Source organism: Caretta caretta, chromosome 1 (assembly GCF_965140235.1).
Source record: "Caretta caretta isolate rCarCar2 chromosome 1, rCarCar1.hap1, whole genome shotgun sequence".
NCBI lineage: Eukaryota > Metazoa > Chordata > Testudines > Cheloniidae > Caretta > Caretta caretta.
This window is the reverse complement of record NC_134206.1, coordinates 202,551,868-202,574,611: the sequence shown is the minus strand read 5'-3', so window position 1 is coordinate 202,574,611 and position 22,744 is coordinate 202,551,868. Positions and strand designations below refer to the sequence as shown.

At 41.6% G+C, this 22,744-nt stretch overlaps 1 protein-coding gene across 3 annotated transcripts in view; it reads left to right on the top strand.

Annotated features, from left to right (window-relative positions):
* Positions 1–22,744, top strand: part of ZBTB20 (zinc finger and BTB domain containing 20) — a 626,421-nt gene that overhangs the window by 219,442 nt on the left and 384,235 nt on the right. The gene's annotated exons all lie outside the window — the stretch shown is intronic.

Below are 22,744 nucleotides of genomic sequence, written 5' to 3'. Positions count from 1 at the left end.
TTGGACCACGGAAACAAACTTGTCAGTTTCATTTTTGTTTATAGTTGAAAGTTTCACTTTCAGATTCTCATATATCCTTCATATTAATAGTATTTAGCACTTACAGAGCACTTTTAATCTGTAGAGCTCAAAGGAAAGCTAAATTATTATCATTTTACAGTGAGGGAAACTGAAGCTCAGATAGGTCCAGATGTCCATGGTACTACTTGTGATATTTTGACATCATGTAACATTTTTGTTTCCTTGTGTGGAAATAAACTGTTGACAACAACTACACTTGATTATTCTTATTCAGAGAGATTCAGGCAGAATGGACTGTAGTGATGATATGCTCAGTATTTAAAGAAATCTGCATCACAGCTGATAATACATATCCCGGTGAATAGCACTAAGGTGACCACCTGCAACAGCACCATTTGACTTTTTGTAATGTTACACTTTGGAAACACTCGCCACCATGGTGTTTATCTAAGCACTAGCACCCACTCGCACAACACTGGACTGTTTGTGTTACACTCACTGCATGATAATGGGTTTATTTCTTTTGGGGAAATTTTATGAAACGATGGAAACATTTTTATTGGTTTTAAATGTTATAAAAGTCTATTTCTACACAACTGAAATATTGAAGAAAATTTGACCTGAGAGCATCCCTTAAGGCTGCTCTACTGGCCCTTAAATCATAGGTCTTGCACACTGGACATCAAAGTCAGATTTAATCCTAAATTTCATTGCATGTGTGAGACCCTTGGGGAAAATTTATGGCTGTTTAATATGCAACTAATATACCAAAATGTTCTTAGCTAAAAATGACTCTATTTTTCAAAGGCTTTGCCCTCATAAAGGGCCCTCATCTTTGACATCAGTAAGAGTTTTGCTGTTGTCTTCAATGGAAGCATATGTGGACTTAAGTGAATGCTGAAAATCTACCTGTCTTGTTCTGCAGATGCTTGCATAGCTAGTTAACCTATCAATGAGACATCTCCTATGAACTAATTTCAAGAGGAATTTTCAAAGTTATAGATTTGAAGGCTAGATGAGGCCATTATAATTTAAGGCTGTAAGAAAATCACAAGTAGCAATTTTGTTGCAGAAACCGCAACTTTTAACACAAGCCACAACGTTTTGTAGTTGTCAAAACTTTTAGAGGTCTTGCGACCCTATGCACCAGATCACAATGCCGTTCTCTCAAATTTGGCTTGGCCACCCCTCCTTCATGTTCGCCTTTTAGAGCCAGATGGGACACATGGTATCTCTTCTGCACTGCTGCCCTGCTTTGGAAGGTAGGCTGCATGCCTTGAGCCACAACTTTAGCAAACTAACCACAACTTTTCAATCAAAATATCACAACTTTCTTATAGCCTAATTATGATCATATAGCCTGATGTTTACTCTTGCCATTGAGATATGCCACACTTCCTCTCAGTTCTTTGTCTAATATTTCTTACATAGAAGGCATTGTATGTGCAGAAGATGCCCAGTACCCTTACAAGGTTCAAGGATCTACCTACTCCTTTTTTGCTATATTTCACATTGGCTGATAGGTGTATTGATGCAAGTTAAAGAACTCCTAATATCTTGTCTGCTTTTAAGCAGCTGATATATATAGTGCAAAACATGAAATCAATACATTTCATTAGGGAAGATTAATAACTTCGATACAGTTCATACATCCAAATCATGATGCTTTAAATTCTGTATTTATTCATAAGGAATTATTGTCGTGGTCTGGCATATTTTATCATTTTGAGTTGAGTGATATCAAAATAGGTTAATTCCATAGTTCCTAGAATCGGACCATATCATAGGAAACATGTGCAGAACTTCCAAATACAGCAGTGTATCAAAAGAGCAGGAAATATAAGGCCTTAATTGGCAACTTTGGTCACACAAGTTGCTCTTACTCATCTAAGTAAGAACCAGACCCAAAGTGACTTTGAAAACAGGGCCATGTTTTGCCCTAAGATACAATCTGAGTGATCCAAATTGGGCTCTTTGTCATACACCTATCTAGATATGTTACTTTGAAAGGACCAGATGGATGTATCAGTGTGCTATGGGTCACATTGGATCATTGTTCCTTGAACCTTGTAAAGATATTCCTGCTTCTGGCTCCAGACCCTAGATCTGCCTTTAGCAATTAATATGGGTAATTCAAGTCACTCTTGCTGTATTTTACTTATTTTTCCCAAATATACCATTTGTCACTCTCCTCTTAACTGGCACTTGGCTATATGACATTTCTAAGGAAATACAATGTGCACATCTAGATTTCTTACTATACCCACTTTACCCATTATTGCAAGGTGCTAATCTAGTTGTGTGAATGCTGCTTGCACAGATTTACACCCTCTTCAAAAATAGATTGTGTACCTAAATCGTTGACAAAGAGACTGAGACTCAGTGTGTACGCCCAAATGCTTAGTTTTTCAAAGCATGGGAGCATATGAATATTTAGCCCTTACAGTTACTACAACAGTTTTTGTGGGGGCATTTCCTTGGTTTTTTTCAAAGGGGTTCTTTAGTAAGTGGATTACTGATGTAATAGGCCATAAAAGCTGCTATGTAGCAAAAGTAATTACTCCTCATTTTGAGAATTAACTTTAAATTTTTAACAATGTTGAAGTACATTTTTGCAGTCTGGTTAAAATGGAGGCTCACAAAGAAAATGTTCTTGGTGTCTTGGTCCGAATGAGCTCTTCTCTAGTGCATGGAGGGACATATGTGCCCCATCTGAATACAAACTGGACCCAAAGCAGTAGTTCAGCTGAGTTGTCATGAATCTTGTATGCTGGGTGAATGTGGTTGAAAGTGTTTATAAATGGCATCTGATCCCCACAGACTGAGTCACTGCCTTCCTGATTCTTGGGCTGGAGGTGTAAGGTTATAGAAAAATGATCAGTAGGGGAAAGGTCTTAATTAAAGCTACAAAATAGCCTTTTGCTAACTGAGGCTTGGCATAGTTGGAGAATGATTGGTGAACGTGTTTTGCTTTGGAGAAAAGACTTTTTGTCCTTGTGACGCAGCAAGGGACGGATTATTGAATGTGCGAGTTAGGAGAAGAAAAATCACAGAACAAGCAAATGGAGTATTTACTGGCAAATAATTGCTCTGTTAAGCTATGGCTCTCTTCCTAAATTCTTGGCATTCCCAAGCACTAGAAACAGAAAAAAATGCATCATTACAAAGTACATTTAAAAAAACATACAAAGGCTGATGTTATAGGCTCGCGCAGGTATGAGGGTGTGTATTAATTTGTATGTTTCTTCCCAAGATTTAGATTGAGCTGTTGTTTACTGGAATACTGTACTATTTCCAAGGGAATTGGAAATTTGGTTTCAATGCGATGTTTGCTGCAAACATTAGGGAAGCAGAAGGGTCATCAAAGGCTGTTGTGTGTGCTTTGCATCAGCACTGATATGTCTATGTTTAAAAAAAATACTTCAGTACAAACTGAATGGGCCTAATTCAACTCTTAGTTAAATGAACACAGTTCCCATAGAAATGCCTGTAAATAACTAAACTGCCTTCATTGGGAATTAAACGGGGAAGAATCATTAGCCCCCTATGTGTCTACATCTAGGGCTATCTAATTTTATTTGGGAAATACAGCCCCCAGAGTTACAAATACCAGAGTTACGAACTGACCGGTCAACCACACACCTGATTTGGAACCGGAAGTTCACAGGCAGCAGAGACCCCAAAAAAAAACAAACAAGCAAATACAGTACAGTACTGTGTTAAACATACGCTACTAAACAAATACAGGGAAAGTTTAAAAATATTGACAAGGTAAGGAAACTCTTTCTGTGCTTGTTTCATTTCAATTAAGATGGTTAAGAGCAGCATTTTTCTTCTGCATAGTAAAGTTTCAAAGCTGTATTAAGTCAATGTTCAGTTGTAAACTTTTGAAAGAACAACCATAACATTTTGTTCAGTTACAAACAACTTCCATTCCTGAGTAGGGTTGCCAACCGTCCAGGATTGTCCTGGAGTCTCCAGGAAATAAAGATTAATCTTTAATGAAAGATTATGTCATTTGATGGAACCTCCAGGAATACATTCAACCAAAATCGGCAACCCCATTACTGAGGTGTTCATAACTCTGAGGTTCTACTGTCTCTATAGAGCTTTGACTATGTATAGATCTTTTTGAGTGGCTCTGAAAGATTCCCCACTTCAGCTGTAACCAGGACATGCCTGTGTCTGACTCGTTTTGTTTTGTTAGTTTGATATATAAATTCTATTTCATAATAGCAATAAGGCCAGGAAGTTCTAAATGTGGTCAAAAGTAACTCAGCCTTAACGTATAATCATCAGTCTTGTCTTGGTCATCATATACATGATCTATGTCGAGAAAAATAGTGCTGTTGATATCTGTGCCTAGGATCGGCATCATAATGCCCACACCATACACTGTGTATATGAGCACATACAAATATGTGAGAACATATTTTTGAATTTATGTCTACATGGACAGAATGATCTTTAGCAATTTTTGCCAAGCCTGTGAAATATTTTGCCACCAAAAAACCAAACAAACCCTTCAGTGACTCTCCCCATGCTCACACCATACTCTGCATTATTGTGAATGATCAAAACAGTCGCATTTTGAATGAGTAAATAGAGGTGGCATGTATCCCTGAATACCCTGGAATGCCCCCATGTCCCTGTTGGTTTTACAGGAAGCAGGCCTTTGTGCTCCTTTTTGTAAATGCCAGCAGGCCACCTGAAGGGATCACTGGACACTGAGCTGAGCAAACTGACGGCTGGCTGGCTGGTGAGCGCATGTGCACCTTATGGCCCACCCGCAGATTTGTCACATAATGATATAATACCGGCTCCCTTGAAGCTTCCCGATGAGCACCCCAGTAGACAGCATCACACGCTTCAGAAAAGAGTGCTAGAATCTCCCATAATGAACAGTTGTTGGATAACCTGCCCATAGGGGAAGTTTCTTCTGAACAGTTATCAATTAGAGATTGACTTCTGCCCTGAAACCATGAGGGTTTACAGTCCCTATATGTATAGTGTATTGTAATGTCATTGTGGGTGTTCTGTTTATCCGTATGAATGTCTAATTATTTTTGTATTTCTTATTCTATTATTTAACATGTTTATTACCATAGTGCATAAGGGCCAACAGATATTGAGGCCCCACTGTGCTCAGCGCTGAACAAACACAGGGAAGCAGACAGTTTCTGCCCTGAAGAGCTTACAGTCTAAATAGATAAGACAGACATAGGGCAGGAGAAGGGGTATAACACATAGGCAGAGTGACCTGTGTGATGGCAGCAAATGTCATGTTAGTTCCATGATTCTTTGGGGATGGTGCGGGTGGTATTTACTTATAGAAAGGGGTCAACTAAACAGAAAGAAAAGGGAAGGGTGGATAAGGGGGACAGAGAAGGGGAGAAGAGGATGAGAGGAGTAGGTGTGGAGTGAAACTTAGGTGAAGAGACTGTGAGGAGGGAGGACTAGGAGGGAAAGGAGGGATTTAATTGGGAATTGGACCTGCTTTTGAGCAGAGGGTTGGACTAGATGACCTCCTGAGGTCCCTTCCAACCCTGATATTCTATGATTCTATGAAAGTGGGAGAGTTGGAGCAAATAGCCAGTCAGCATGGAGCAGACCACTCCTTTTTTTAATCTTAGTAAATTCTTGGCCTTTCTTATGCCTTGTGACAATGAATTCCGCAGGTTATTTATATGTGTGTGTGTGTGTGTGTGTATTCTTTCTAAGTTTTAAATTTGTAACTTTTAATTTCAGTGAATGTCTTCTTGTTACTGAATTATGTGAAAGGGTAAATTGCAGCGCCTGATTTATATAATTTCTCTATGCTTATATTTTCATATCATCTGTACCATGTATCCTCCTTTTCCTCTCCTCACTCAACTGAAGCAATCCCAATCTTTTCAGCTTCTCTTCAGATGGATGTGTCTCCAGTCCTCTAATCATTATTATCACCTGTCTCTAAACCTCTTTTATTTCTGCTCTATCCTTTCTGAGATTGGGTGACAGACTATCCCAGATGATGCCATAACACTGAGTTATATAATGGCATTACAATATTCCCAAAACTATTTTCATCCCCTTCCTTATAAATCCTAATATTGTTTCATTTTTCGACTGCCACTGCACATGGAGCAATTTTTATTATGCTGTCCATAGTGACACCCAAAGTTTTTTTCCTGAGTGGTGACAAGGAATTTAACACCCAATGTTAAAATAGAGCAAGCCCTTGGAAAGGCTTGAATGTCAAAAGTAAGATCCAGTAGAAAACATAGCTGTACCTTGTGTAGACTGGAAAGATTGCAAAAAATAGTGCTGGCTGGGATGAGAATGAAGTACAGCCTGTTCTGTGGCTTCTGGACCATCTGCAAGTGACTTGCAACAGACATGAGGATGCCAAACAAAAGCACAATTGTGATATAATGAAAGTATGAATCAGTCATTGGTCCACCCTTCCTGGAAAAAACAGGCGAAGTTTGGGAATATTCCTAGGGTGGCACTATGATACTTGAATGATATGAATTGCAGGCATTAATTCAAGACTAACAATCACATTAAAATGTCTGGACCAATCTTCTTTCAGTCCAGAGTGGCAGATTTTTTTTATCTGTACCTATTTACAATATACTGATCAAGAAGAGCACCATCAATAAAAGGAGGCCTTGTCTCCATGTAGTGCACTTGCATGTTGAGTTTTGCTGGAAGTAATTGAGTTTCACCCCAATCTCCCTCCCACTCCCTCCCCCTAGTCAAAAATGCAGAGGCTGTCCTGGTATTTTTGACTACAGTGTAAATGATAACCTTCAGCAGTAAGGTGATAAAACATACTTACTGCCTTCTTACTTACCCAAAAGGTAGCAAATATATGTAAAAAAGCAGATGACTGAACAGAAAGCCCTGGAGTGCCACAGAACTAACAGGTGCAGCTTCCATTTTAGATTCTACAACACAAAGAAATGCTGTTTCCCAAACTGATCAGAGAATGATGAATAGTGATGAAGTGGACTTAGAGTCCAAAACAAAGGGCTAGGTTTTCAAAGTTACTTTTATGTTACATTATGCAGAAAGGGCATTTACATGTTTGAAAGCAACCACTGCTAAGAGGGAAGATGAGTATGTGGCTAAAGAACAGCACTGAGGCAGGACATCTGCTTTGAATACTGGCTCTGTCTATTGGCTTACTGTGTAATCTTGGGCAAGGCATTTCACCTTTGTGCTTGTTTCCCCGTTTGCAAAAGCAGGGTAATAGCTGAGGAGTTACTAATTAATGCTGCTTCACTACTTTGTGAACTTTGGATGGCAGATGATAGAGAAGAGAAAAGTGTGTTGTTATTATTAAAACCAGTGTCTGCCTTTTTATGTATTTATGTTTATTCTCTGTGCTTACTGTACATTCCAAAAATTTGTGAAATACACTTTTTAAAAACGAAACACATATGCTAATAGGCCTGATCTAGGCCCTGATTCAGCAAGGTACTTAAGCACATACCTTACTTTAAGCATGAGTAGTCCTGTCAAAATGAATGACACATGCTTGCTGAACCAGTTCCGTACAGTGCTGAGAGCTCTTCACTGCCATTGACTTCAGTGGGCCTGTTTATAACACCTTTTATCTGAGGATGTCAAAGCACTTCAGAAAGATGTGAGGTATTATTACCCCCATTTTATAAATGGAAACGTGAAGTCCACAGAGATGGAGTGACTTATGCAAGCCCACACAATGACTCAATGGCATGGCTAAAAATAGAACCCAGGTATCCTGGCTCTTAGTCCTCTGCTCTGAGTACTAGAAGACTGTATCCCTTAGTTCAAGAAGCAGAGAACCCAATACCTCTCAGAATCCTGAATGCCCCTCTGCCATGTACATTGGTCAAACTGGACAGTCTCTACGTAAAAGAATAAATGGACACAAATCAGATGTCAAGAATTATAACATTCATAAACCAGTCGGAGAACACTTCAGTCTCTCTGGTCACGCAATCACAGACATGAAGGTCGCTATCTTAAAACAAAAAAACTTCAAATCCAGACTCCAGCGAGAAACTGCGGAATTGGAATTCATTTGCAAATTGGATACTATTAATTTAGGCTTAAATAGAGACTGGGAGTGGCTAAGTCATTATGCAAGGTAGCCTGTTTCCTCTTGTTTTTTCCTACCCCCCCCCCCCGATGTTCTGGTTTAACTTGGATTTAAACTTGGAGAGTGGTCAGTTTAGATGAGCTATTACCAGCAGGAGAGTGAGTTTGTGTGTGTATGGGGGTGGGGGGGATGTGAGAAAACCTGGATTTATGCAGGAAATAGCCCGACTTGATTATGTAAAGAGTTGTCACTTTGGATGGGCTAGCACCAGCAGGAGAGTGAATTTGTGTGGGGGGTGGAGGGTGAGAAAACCTGAATTTGTGCTGGAAATGGCCCACCTGTTGATCACTTTAGATAAGCTATTACCAGCAGGACAGTGGGGTGGGAGGAGGTATTGTTTCATATTCTCTGTGTATATGTAAAGTCTGCTGCAGTTTCCACGGTATGCATCTGATGAAGTGAGCTGTAGCTCACGAAAGCTCATGCTCAAATAAATTGGTTAGTCTCTAAGGTGCCACAAGTACTCCTTTTCTTTTTGCGAATACAGACTAACACGGCTGTTCCTCTGAAACCTGTCATTATGCAAGGCACTGCATTTAGCCGTATGGAGTGGAAATCTATCAACTGCATGAAAAAACTTGTACAGATACAGACAGACATCATCTTCCTTTCCAAATGCAAACAGATGGACATCGTACCAAAAGGACTGAAGGTAAAAAATCCATTACAATCTACATACCACACAGACTATGCTGACAGCTTGTGCCACACGCTCTCAAAGAAACTGCGGAATCACCTGATCAAGATCCTCTACAGCAAACAGGGAAAGATTAAGAATGAGCTCTCAAAAATGGATACTCTCATAAAAAACCAACCTTCCACACAAACTTCCTCGTGGCTGGATTTTACTAAAACTAGACAAGCCATTTACAACGCACACTTTGCTTCTCTACAAAAGAAAAAGGACACTAAACTTTCTAAACTACTACATGCTACAAGGGGCCACAGCAATGGTTCCCTCAACCCACCTAGCAATATTGTTAACCTATCCAACTATACTCTCAGCCCAGCAGAAGCAGCTGTTCTATCTCGGGGCCTCTCCTTCTGCCCCTCCACCCCCACGAACATGATACAGTTCTGTGGTGACCTAGAATCCTATTTTCGACGTCTCCGACTCAAGGAATATTTCCAAAATACCTTTGAACAACATACTAATCCACAGAGGTCTCCCTACCAAGACTACAGAAAGAGGGATTCTAGATGGACTCCTCCTGAAGGTCGAAACAGCAGACTGGACTTCTACATAGAGTGCTTCCGCCGACGTGCACGGGCTGAAATTGTGGAAAAGCAGCATCACTTGCCCCATAACCTCAGCCATGCGGAACGCAATGCCATCCACAGCCTCAGAAACAACTCTGACATCATAATCAAAAAGGCTGACAAAGGAGGTGCTGTTGTCATCATGAATAGGTCGGAATATGAACAAGAGGCTGCTCGGCAGCTCTCCAACACGAGTTTCTACAAGCCATTACCCTATGATCCCACTGAGAGTTACCAAAAGCAACTACAGCATTTGCTCAAGAAACTTCCTGAAAAAGCACAAGATCAAATCCGCACAGACACACCCCTGGAACCCCGACCTGGGATATTCTATCTACTACCCAAGATCCATAAACCTGGAAATCCTGGGTGCCCCATCATCTCAGGCATTGGCACCCTGACAGCAGGATTGTCTGGCTATGTAGACTCCCTCCTCAGGCCCTACGCTACCAGCACTCCCAGCTACCTTCGAGACACCACTGACTTCCTGAGGAAACTTCAATCCATCGGTGATCTTCCTGATAACACCATCCTGGCTACTATGGATGTAGAAGCCCTCTACACCAACATTCCACACAAAGATGGACTACAAGCCGTCAAGAACACTATCCCCGATAATGTCACGGCTAACCTGGTGGCTGAACTTTGTGACTTTGTCCTTACCCATAACTATTTCACATTTGGGGACAATGTATACCTTCAGATCAGCGGCACTGCTATGGGTACCCGCATGGCCCCACAGTATGCCAACATTTTTATGGCTGATTTAGAACAACGCTTCCTCAGCTCTCGTCCCCTAAAGCCCCTACTCTACTTGCGCTATATTGATGACATCTTCATCATCTGGACCCATGGAAAAGAAGCCCTTGAGGAATTCCACCATGATTTCAACAATTTCCATCCCACCGTCAACCTCAGCCTGGTCCAGTCCACACAAGAGATCCACTTCCTGGACACTACAGTGCTAATAAACAATGGCCACATAAACACCACCCTATACCGGAAACCTACTGACCGCTATTCCTACCTGCATGCCTCCAGCTTTCACCCTGACCACACCACACGATCCATCGTCTACAGCCAAGCTCTGCGATACAACCGCATTTGCTCCAACCCCTCAGACAGAGACAAACACCTACAAGATCTCTGTCAAGCTTTCTTACAACTACAGTACCCACCTGCAGAAGTAAAGAAACAGATTGATAGAGCCAGAAGAGTTCCCATAAGTTACCTACTACAGGACAGGCCTAACAAAGAAAATAACAGAACGCCACTAGCGGTCACCTTCAGCCCCCAACTAAAACCCCTCCAACGCATTATTAAGGATCTACAACCTATCCTAAAGGATGACCCAACACTCTCACAAGTCTTGGGAGACAGGCCAGTCCTTGCCTACAGACAGCCCCGCAACCTGAAGCAAATACTCACCAACAACCACATACCACACAACAGAACCACTAACCCAGGAACTTATCCTTGCAACAAAGCCCGTTGCCAATTGTGCCCACATATCTATTCAGGGGACACCATCACAGGGCCTAATAACATCAGCCACACTATCAGAGGCTCGTTCACCTGCACATCCACCAATGTGATATATGCCATCATGTGCCAGCAATGCCCCTCTGCCATGTACATTGGTCAAACTGGACAGTCTCTACGTAAAAGAATAAATGGACACAAATCAGATGTCAAGAATTATAACATTCATAAACCAGTCGGAGAACACTTCAATCTCTCTGGTCACGCAATCACAGACATGAAGGTCGCTATCTTAAAACAAAAAAACTTCAAATCCAGACTCCAGCGAGAAACTGCTGAATTGGAATTCATTTGCAAATTGGATACTATTAATTTAGGCTTAAATAGAGTCATAAGTCATTATGCAAGGTAGCCTGTTTCCTCTTGTTTTTTCCTACCCCCCCCCCCAGATGTTCTGGTTTAACTTGGATTTAAACTTGGAGAGTGGTCAGTTTAGATGAGCTATTACCAGCAGGAGAGTGAGTTTGTGTGTGTATGGGGGTGGGGGGGATGTGAGAAAACCTGGATTTATGGAGGAAATAGCCCGACTTGATTATGTAAAGAGTTGTCACTTTGGGTGAGCTAGCACCAGCAGGAGAGTGAATTTGTGTGGGGGGGGTGGAGGGTGAGAAAACCTGGATTTGTGCTGGAAATGGCCCACCTGTTAATCACTTTAGATAAGCTATTACCAGCAGGACAGTGGGGTGGGAGGAGGTATTGTTTCATATTCTCTGTGTATATATAAAGTCTGCTGCAGTTTCCACGGTATGCATCTGATGAAGTGAGCTGTAGCTCACGAAAGCTCATGCTCAGATAAATTGGTTAGTCTCTAAGGTGCCACAAGTACTCCTTTTCTTTTTGCAAATAAGAAAGAAGAATTGAAAAGTCTGAGACTGTTAGAGGGGTGGGGAGTAGAAAATCAGGAGATGTTCGTAGAAAAGAGAGTGGATGAGATGGGGGTTTGATCACAGAGCAGTCTTGATGGAGAGTAATATTGTGAGGAGAGTCCTCTAGCCAACTGCAACAGAAGCCATTGATATACAAACATCCTTCTCCTACTCCTGCACCCGTGAAGTGGGACACGAATTCTGGCCTTTCAGTTCCGGTGTCCTCTGCATATTGAGCCAAAGGAGATCTCCCTTAGCTGTAAATTGTAGTAGGACCCTTAATCTCTCACTGGCCCCACAACTAGTGGGCAACGTCACTCACTTACTCATATGAACAACTCCAGTTCACTATAACTGTATCACTGCTGTCCTGCCTATTTCAAGCACTGCTCAGATAACTGCAGAATTAATTCACCTCTACGAGCATGTCTACACTGCAAGTGAGGGGGCAATTGTAGCATGGGTAGGCTGCTAGCACTGGTAACTATAATGGAAGAGATGGGGCAGCATGGGATTCAGCTAGTAATCTGAGCACATACCCAGGGCCCCTGGCAGGCGTGTACTCAGGTTGCTAGCCCGTGCGGAAGCCTGTGCCCCCATGGCTTCACTGCTGTTGTTACCCATGTTAGCTAGATTAAAGCTAATGCACGTTCACCTACCTGGGCTGTTATCAGCCCTTTGTTTGCACAGAAGACGTCCCTAAAGCAGCAGTGTGTACAAAATGACCTAGGGAGACCCTTTGGCCTGGAATGTAAAGGAGGTTTCAATGTTGTGGAAGCAGCAGTGAGCAACAATAGCGAAAGCAAAGGAAGAATTCCGTAAGTTTTATTAGTAAAAACTGAACTGAGAAACTTGCAAAAATTTCAAGAACTTTTCTTGATTGCCTTCTCTCTGTGACAGAATGGGAACTACTGTCAGATGACTCTCCAGTTTTGACAGCCCTTTGAGATGACATGTGAAAAATACATAGACTTTACCCTGTGATACAGTGTCCTTTCACAAAGTGATTTGCCCCTACCTTGCTTCTTTAGTATGGTTGTTTTTTCACCATGCCTGTTCACATAGCCTCACTTGTCCCTGAACTGATGTGATCTCAGAGAAATGCAAAGAAGAATAGAAAGCATATGGGACAAAATAGGTGTTACCCATGGGGCCAAATTACCCTAAAGACCATGGTAGTTTGTCAGCCCTCAAGAAATGATACTCACCAAGAGATGGAGGAAAAGGAAATTAGCTTCATGAGCTGCTGTGATGTCAGGGAGGTACTGCATGGCAGACTTACCTTTGAATTTACTGTTGGCAGTAGGACAAACTGTCTAGTAGGGAAGCTTCTTATGGGCATAGTATTTGTTGTATATACATAAATGATAGGTGGTGGTGAAATGAAGTGCAAAGAAATTGATTCAGCACTTTTCTGTTAGTGCCCTAAACCTCTAGACTCTGGTGGCCTAAATTCTGCCCTAACTTGCACACTCTCTGACTTTAGTGGAGGAGAATTTAGCCCAGGTGACTGGGGTTTTGGTTATTTTCTTCTTCATATTTGCCCAGTTTATTTTGTGTAACGCATCTTTTCTGCAACCTTATTTTCTGCTGTTTTATGCCTGATGCTTTGAATCCCACCACCCACATCACTGGTCTTGGCATTTTCCTTCCTCCTCTAAGGAAGGGAGCAAAGAAGGAGGATGGATTTTACTTGAGAGGAAGAGTAAGGTGCTGGTTCGAGGGGGAATAAAGTGTGCCTGAGGGGCCTCGTTGTGAGGAAATATTGTTCTATTGTGTTGTGGTGAAAAAAATATTGCCCGGGAGACTTTGTGCCAGTCATTCCAGTCCTAATTCCAGCTCCTACTGCTTCCCACCCACAGAATTTCTACTGCTGGTACTGCCTGTAATGCCATAGGAAAACCCCATCCAAATTCTTGATCAGAACTTTGGAACAAATGAAGGAGACTCCACCCCCCCACCCCCCCCACCCCGCAAATCCTGTTTTATGTAAGACCCAGCCTGCTGTATGTTGGGGCAGGACTGTGAACCTGTCTTATGCATGAAGTCAGACTAGATAATGATAATAGTTCTTTCTGGCCTTAAAATCAATGAATCTAGTCACTTCTTCATAGGTTCTCAATACGGATGTGTTCAATGGAGCTGATAGTTAGTTACTTTAATACAGACTATTAGTGCATTCATTCAAGAAGCTCTCAATAAATGAGGATCAGTCTCCTTTCCCTCCCCCTTCCACAGGACCTCTACTTCTTGTGGCTTTGACTCTGACCCCCTGTGCTCCAAAAGTACTTCTCCTCCTGTCTTCTTTCTTGGCACTTTCCTTACCCCTCCTGCTTCCAAGGCCTCCGCAAACTTCGTGCTGTTTTTCAATCTACCAGCTCCCTATGAGCAGAGACGTTCCACAGTGCGCACCTGCAGCACTCACTGTTCTTTTTTCTTTTTTATGTTAACCATTTAAACTGGTGTTGGTATATTGCTGTTTTCAAATATTTAAAAAAAAATTGAAGGCATCCCTAATGGAGCAGGAGTCATCCATATTGCTACATTTTAAATGCCAGCCCTGTGTTTTCTAAGCATGCATGTCTGTTTGCTTCTGCTTTCCGTTCCCGCCATTTTTTTTCACATTCAGAAATCTTACGTTCCCGACGGGAGTTTTCATTCCTCCCAATTAAGCTTTTTAAATAAAAAATAAAAGTTAAAAGCAACTGCCACGTAAGATTAGCGCTAAGTGAGCTGCTGCCAGCAGGTAGTTCCCATCTAGTGTAAATGGCTCTGTATTTCTGCAGCACTAAACATTGCAGTTTACACTTGTGAATTGCAGGGGCTGGTGATGACAAACACATGACTTCTAATGAGTGGGTGAAGGTGACAGAGCTATGTTGGTGTCTCAGACCTATGGGTTACTGAAATCAAGTAAGGCCTCATTTTTGAATTACAGTGCCATCACGCCCATGAAGTACTTTAGGGAGGAAGTGTTGTCTAGTTATTAGAGACAGAACTGGCAATAAAACACCTGGATCCTCTTCTTGGCTCTGCTCTAGACTCTATGTGACCTTGGGCAAACCAGTTAGTGTTTTTGGGTCTCAGTTTCTCCATCTGTGAAAGGGGATAACAAGAAATCCCTATTTCACAGGGCTGTTGGGAGACTTCATTAAGTGTGAAGCACTTTGTTGTTCTTAGATTTGCAGGTTGCACCTTTTATCTGGGAATTTCAAAGTGCTTCATAAACAATTGATGAAGTCTTGCGGTACCAATGTGAGATGGGGAAATGTTATCATCCCCTGTACAGATGGTGAAATGGGGGTGTAGAGACATTATGTGAATGCTTTTAATTTTAACAGTTAATACACAGGGCAAAGCAAAGTATTATAACAGGGATGGGCAGCATTATGGGAATTTTGAGGTAGTTTTAGTACCCTTTGACTAAATCCCAAAATTCAAGAGGGTCAAGAAGCTTAAATAAATGGTTCTTTCTTACTGATCTGGGATTTTGAACATTGTTGTGACAGATATGAATTTATTTAGGGGTTTTTAAAAGAGTTTAGCATCCAGCAGCTCCCATTGTATCCCATTGTGACACTTATCGTCAGACATGGTGAGCTGTTTCAAAAATCTGAAAGTGTCTAGAGCACTTTTCAAAATCTGGCCCGTAATGCTTGCGTCTTTACCAGTGGTACTGTCACTAATAATCTGCCCTTGGCTAGGGGCTTGGCCTACTTTGCAGAGATGAAGAAATGGCAGGCAGCTGGGCGTGACCTCTTGTTCTTGTGTTATGTGAATAGATAAATAACGCTTCTGTATTCACTTTCTCCACATCATTCATGATTTTATAGACCTCTATCATATCCCCTCTTAGTTGTATCTTTTCCAAGCTGAAAAATGCCCGTCTTTGCACAATGTCCAGATGGGTATGTCTGTAAATAACTAAGAGTAAAATGGAGTAGAACAGGAAAGACAGATTTAGTACTTAAATGTCAAGTGTGTACCAGAAACCAAGAACTTGAGGAGGAGGGGCTATGTGGGAGGGGAGTTGAAGTCTGCTTTTCACTGACCAGCCCCTCACCCTGACTTGAGACTGATGTCTGACTATAACTCCTTTGAGTCTAAGGGCCGGTGAGAACACTGCATTGATAAGGACTTCAGTTGTCTTTCTTTAGGTATTTGTTTTCCTAGGGCACTCCTATCGGTATATTCTTATTTCTAGAATTCAGCAAACCCAGGCTCCCAGTTCAGTTAGATATTTATGCACATGCCTAATTTGAAGCATGCAAATAGATTTAAATGCAACTAGTTGTGTGTTTAAAGTTTGACATATGCTTAAGTATCTACCTGAACAGATCACTAATCAAGATTCTCTAGTATGGGGCTAATAGGGCAGGTAGTAAAAATACTGTTATACCACATTCCCCAGGTTCATACCCTTTCACCCAGCTGAAACATTGCTCACAAAAAAACATGTTCTGCAAATTTCTTACTTCCTTTTTCATGCCCCTGAGATGCTTGTGTTTTGTGAAAATGATCATCATGTGGTTTCCCAGACATTCAAAAATGTATATGCTCCAGTGGGGGAAATTATTTTGCTTAATAGTAAATGAAAATGTTGCAAACATTTTATAAAAGTCAGAGCAATTGCAATAAGAATTCTGATTATTGTTGTGGATATTTTGCACAGCTTTAACCAAGAACCTCTTCACATACGCTATTCTTTATATCTGTTTTTAATAATATTCAAAAACTCGTAAGGCAGTATCCAATCCTGTGAATGGGAGTATACTATGGTCCTAGTAAGTAACTGATATGGAATGACAAACTGTGGATGTGAGGTGAGAGGAAGATACTGGGCTAAATTCTGCCCTCATTTACATCTCTGGAGAATCAATGTGGTAGCCTAGGGCATAAGTGAAGATAAAATTTGGTTCACTGTGTTGAATTACAAGGCTCATATCCTATTGTAATTAATTTTGGATTAAATATAGTATATACAGCAGCCTGGTACTGTAGTCTGATGTACCAAATAAAGTGATTAAATGGAAGGATAAATTCCCTTTGGTTTCACATCAACAATAATATTGTCACCTTTCATATGGAGATTTCTAAGTGCTCTGTAAACATAATGTATTACAACGTCTCTCAATGCTTCTGTGTTATGCCTAATTATCTCCAGTTTACAGGTGGAGAAAATGGAGCACAGAGAAATGAAATGACTTGCTGAAGGCCACACAGCAAGTCAATGGCAGATCTAGGAATAGTATCCATAAGCCCTGACCCCTAGTCCTGCGCTTTAAGCAGAAGATCGGTAGCATCAGTAGTGTGCACATCAAGTCAGGCTGATTTCAGTTTGTGCAGAATATGCTTCCCCTTCACTGGCCCAGTTCTCTTAATACCGTCATTGTTGCAAGATCCAATCTTCTAATAATTGATTCTGTGCATAAACACTGGCTCACTAGGCAGCTTTGCCTTTTTAATTCTGTGGCAGTTTATAGTCTGAACACATAGCAAATAATATCTCTTAAACTGTGTTTAACTCCTTTTATTGGCAGACTGTAATTATATAGATACCTATATACCAGTATGTATTGAATATTTAACTGCAATATGTATATGAGTCCCTTCCCCCTTGAGATTTCTTTACCCATTCATAATGATATAGGTGTGGTATCTAAGTGTCGTTGCAACGAAATCAGGTACATTATGGAAGAAGAACGAAAGAGAGACTTCAGCTGAGGTGACATGAAAATACTTGGAGGAGAGACTTGTGTGGCATGTATATACTGGCACAAAGTATTAATATTTGATTTCTGCAGTATCTTTAGGGTAGGCTTTTCAAAAGCTCTCAACACTGGCCTAATTTTCCTCCCATGGAAATAAATGGAAGTTTTACCATTCATTTCAGTGGGGGAAAAGAGTTAGGCCAATGCTGAGTACTTCTGAAAATCCCACCCTTAAATAGGATAAGGTTGGCCCATATGAGAACTAAATCCACCTCATCCCCTGCATTTTTTTTAGAGACACAGATAAGGAGAGGGCTGTGGAGAGAAGCAGTGGCCTCCTTCACATACAGAGAGAGCTGTGACATCCCACCTCATTGTCTTGATTTCCAAATTACTGCCTCCTCAGGTAACTTGCTGAGCTGTAGGAAGCCATTCATCAGTACAGCCAAAAGGCTAGCTAGGCCTCTGGTCTTTTTAACTCCATGATGTTGTCAAATCTCTGAGCCAATGACTTTTCTCCTTGAGCTTGTCTGTGAAGCACCATACACGAGTATCATGCAGTACAAATAACAGGAGATTATTAACTATATATGATTCTTCATGTGGGGGAAACACTGTAGTATTTAGAGCTGCGGAATGAGAGCGTGGATTCTTGAGTTAATTCCCAGCTCTTCCACTGACTTATAGTGTGACCTTATGCAAGTCAGTTAACCATTCTCTGTGTCTGTTTCTTTATCTGCAAAAATGTATAATAATGTTGCTGTAATAATAATTAATAAATGTTAGTAAAGTGCTTTGAAACCCTGGATCAAAGTTGCTAGATATAAATTCAAAGTTATGTCATCGGGGCAAATCCTAGGCTCAGTTTATATGGCAGCATTAGCCCAAGGCTGGCATGTAAAATGACTTTGCACCAGATAGGTCCTAAAGATGGTTAGTTTAGTGTATAAAGAGGATGGAAGGGATTCATCTCTGCTGTGTGCGCACAGGACTACCCACGGAACTCAGGATCTAATGCAAATGAGCTCCCTCCTCTGCCGAGTAGCCCTACATCAATCCTCGTTCTGTTTCTTCCCCACGTTCAGGCTGCAAAGGTTTTGCTGGCCCTGGATAGCAATAAAAGACCCTCTGCATCTTCTTGAGGGAGGAAGGCAGAGATGGTTTGTGGTCGCTCAGTGTGTTTTGGTTTTGAAGGGGCATTGTAAGAGGTCAGCAAGGGGGGATCTGCTGGTTAATCATAGGATTATGGGGGTGGTGATGAGTTTCTTGGATTTGATTACCCCCTGTTGTGCCTCTCAGCCTGACAGCTCTGTTTTGGATTAGTCCATTGAGAAATCTGTCTATGGACTGTGCATCCCAGTCAGTCTCTCTGGCTTTTACTGTGGAAAGCTCTGTAACTCAGACATCCCACCAGGGGCCTAGCTGCCATGCATGACTAGGAAGAGTCTTGTTCCTATGAAATGGGGTTGAGTTGGATGCATAAGGGCTACTCAGCCACTTGGGAGTAGGAGGAAACTCCGGTTTACGATTCTTTATGATTCTTGTTGCACTTTGTGGCTGTGGAGCCCTGGTGAGACTTGGTGCCCCAGTGGGCCCTACTTCATGGAAGCGGTGGGGAACAGGATTCGGCCCATTTACTAATAATTCCAGTAGTGTAAATTCACGATCTGTTCTCTCACAATGTGGTCAGGTTGGAGTCTGGTTCCAGTAACAACTGTGAATCAATAGCAGCCTTAGGACAGAGAACATATGGTTATTAAGTGCTGTATGCTCACTGGAACTATCCGAAGATTTTATATTCTGTATATCCCCATAGTGTAAATCATGAGGGAGGGTGCATCATGAATGCCGTGCTTATTCTTAGCATGATTAGCATTGTGAGGAAGGCATTCAAAGGTGGCATTAAGACTGGGATAACTTCAAAGAAAACTTCATGTTCTCTTTTTTGGACTAATTAATACAGAATGAGACACCAGATTATTTGAAAAAAGAACTTTAGAGTGTGAACTCAAGGCAGTTTATCTGAGAAAAAACTAAAGTTAATCTGAAAAACTTCCCATGTTGACAAGCCCCCACTTCCATTTCCTCTACACTTCTTCTCAAATTTACTGGCCAGGTCACATGCCTAACTTCGGATTTCTACTGCACTAGCTCACTTACTTGGCTCATAGGTCCATAACAGATTACTTGGCTAGCATTAGTATCCACTGCCATTGCACTGTGCCTGGCCTGGCATCAGGAGGGGATGTTACATTTTCCACCAAGCCTCTCACTATGTTTTGAAATAAAAAGTTGAAACAGAGTCCCCACTGAGATTTTAACAAGCTGAGAGGTGGTAACCATAGGAATTTGGGAAGCAAGACCTCTTCAGCTGGAAGGAGTCTTGGAAGACAATCTCAGTCCATCCCCTCCTTTGATTTAGCAGTTGCATGCCAAAATATTCTTTATATCCTAAAAAAGTATGTCTAATCCCTTTTTTTTAGCTTTCTGTTGTATTTTTCAGTGACTACACACCGTATGACAACATCCTGTCCAGCATGCAAACGGTACTGCCGAGTACAATCCACAGCTCCGCAAAGCCATTCCCACAGTCCAGACAGAGCTGTCTCCTCCCTCAAGATACACCAAAGCAGTCATTATGTCAAATTCCACTCAACCGGAACTATGGGATGCTTTCACTATATGAAATAATCCCGGTGAATAACTTAGAGGAGTTTTCAAATCAGAGTCAGGATAAAATATATGTGTGTCCAAGATGCACAAAAAAAAATGCCAAGAATATACTGTTGAAGCCAGTTGTCAATGACAGCTCCCTTTTCACACATTCAGGGAGGAAATTGTTTATTAATTGTTTACCGAGTGTGACAAAGTTTCTGCTCTACCTTGGTGGGTCTTGTGCTTATTGGCAGATTTGCTCGCCTTGGAGCTTCATGGCAGCCCTCAGCTTGGCCGTTTTTCTGAACCCACAGTCCAGGTCGACTCCTCCTGTGTCTGACCAGGAGTTGGAAGGATTTGGGGGGAACCCGGGCCTGCCCTCTACTCCGGGTTCCAGCCCAGGACCCTGTGGAATGCAGCTGTCTAGAGTGCCTCCTGGAACAGCTGTGTGACAGCTACAACTCCCTGGGCTACTTCTCCATGGCCTCCTCCCAACACCTTCTTTATCCTCACCATAGGACCTTCCTCCTGGTGTCTGATAATGCTTGTACACCTCAGTCCTCCAACAGTCCGCGTTCTCACTCTCAGCTCCTAGTGCCTCTTGCTCCCAGCTCCTCACACACACACCACAAATTGAAGTGAGCTCCTTTTTAAAACCCAGGTGCCCTGATTAGCCTGCCTTAATTGATTCTAGCAGCTTCTTGATTGTCTGCAGGTGTTCTAATCAGCCTGTCTTAATTGTCTCCAGAAGGTTCCTGATTGCTCTGGAACCTTCCCTGTTACCTTACCCAAGGAAAAGGGTCCTACTTAGCCTGGGGCTAATATATCTGCCTTCTATTACTCTCCTATAGCCATCTGGCCTGACCCTGTCACACTAGTTAATATATGTACTGATGCAGCATGGTCTTATAGTTGGAGTATGGATTGTATTACTGACTTGCTGCCTGGCTTTGGGCAAAGTTATGGAACCTCTTTTATTTTCCATCTGTAAACTAAGGATGCCAATACTGACCTGGATCACAGGGAGGTTGTGAAGATCATTGCTGTATAAGTGGGCCAAATCACATTAATTTCAATTGGAGATTTGCATTAATGAGATTTTGGCCTGTCATTATTAATATTATGCATGACTTTTTCTGTGGACTCCACCCCTTCTCCCTCCCAGGAAAAATACACCTGTCTGGGAATAAAGCAACATTTCAAACCTGGAGTCATCCAACTTCGGAGGAGCATAATAATTCTGTGTTACTAACCACAAAGTAGTAATCTCACTAAAAATGTCCCTTGGTGTTTGTGGCAGCATTGGTTATTGGTATCACCTGCCCTCTCAAGCCAATAGGGAGAGTGTGATATATCTCCATTGCTAAAAAAAATCTGCCCTATGAAAGAAACTGGTTCTCAATCTTATACCACATATTCCATCCCCTTGTCAGCTTACATTATAAATAAATAACAAAGCAATTTGACACATGCCCATTGATTAAAAATAAAAGTTGTCAGAGTGAGAGGAGAAAGACAAAAATATGAATTATTAATGGTAATATTAAACAATGCAAAAAAGATGCTTAACATGCAGGAGAGTCCCTAAAAAGTCACTTGGTGAAGGGGAAAGAAAGGACAACAAAAAAAGTCCTTTTATCGAACTCCTCTGTGGCCCTGTCTTTCGCTCCTTGGGTCCAAGAAGTTTATAGTGATAGTGTGAGGGGAAGAATGCTTATGTAGGCACCAAAAATAAAGAGTTATTCTGTCTATCTGATCTAGTTTACCTAATATATGGCCTTTCTAATGTGCCCTCCCCACAGCATCTAGGCGTTGCGCAGGATGGAATGGGCCCAATTTGAAGTACATCAGATCCCATCATGCTCTGATTATTGTCAATGCCTGCTTTATTTATGGCCTTTGTTTTACATTTTTGTGTGCGTTCAGTGCAGATGACAGTTTTATTATTGTTATTACTACTGTGGGGCCAAGGAGTACATCGGGCTTGGTGCTATCCAAATACCGGACAAAAAGACAGTCACTGCCCCAAAGAGCTTACAATCTGAGTGTAAGACCGTTGAGAAACTAATCAGCAGCACTGGTAAGAGAGTGGCACAGTGGTGGAAGACGCTGGACAAACACTGTCACATTGGCTAATTTCAAGTGCTGTGCACACATATGGTACAATATATACGTATTAAAAATATGTATCTATTTATTATTGCTGTTGCTTTTATTACAGTTACTTTGTGGTTTTGTGTTGTAGATATTATTTATATAGTGAGCGACATCTTACTCCTTTTGATACTTCTGTATCTGTCCCACTTCTTCTGGCTCTTTTGGTTTCAACCACTTTAAATAACTTCTTCACCATGCCAGTTTGGATGGATGTTTGGTAGCATCAGCTTCGAGATAACACTAATTAAGGGCATGTCTTCACTGGCAATGTTAAAGCGCTGCCATGGCAGTGCTTTAACATGGCTTGTGTAGTGGCAGCATAGCACTGGGAGAGAGGGGAATAGCTACCAGCACTAGGCGTGCGGCTCCCAGCACTGGTGCACTGTCTATACTGGCTCTTT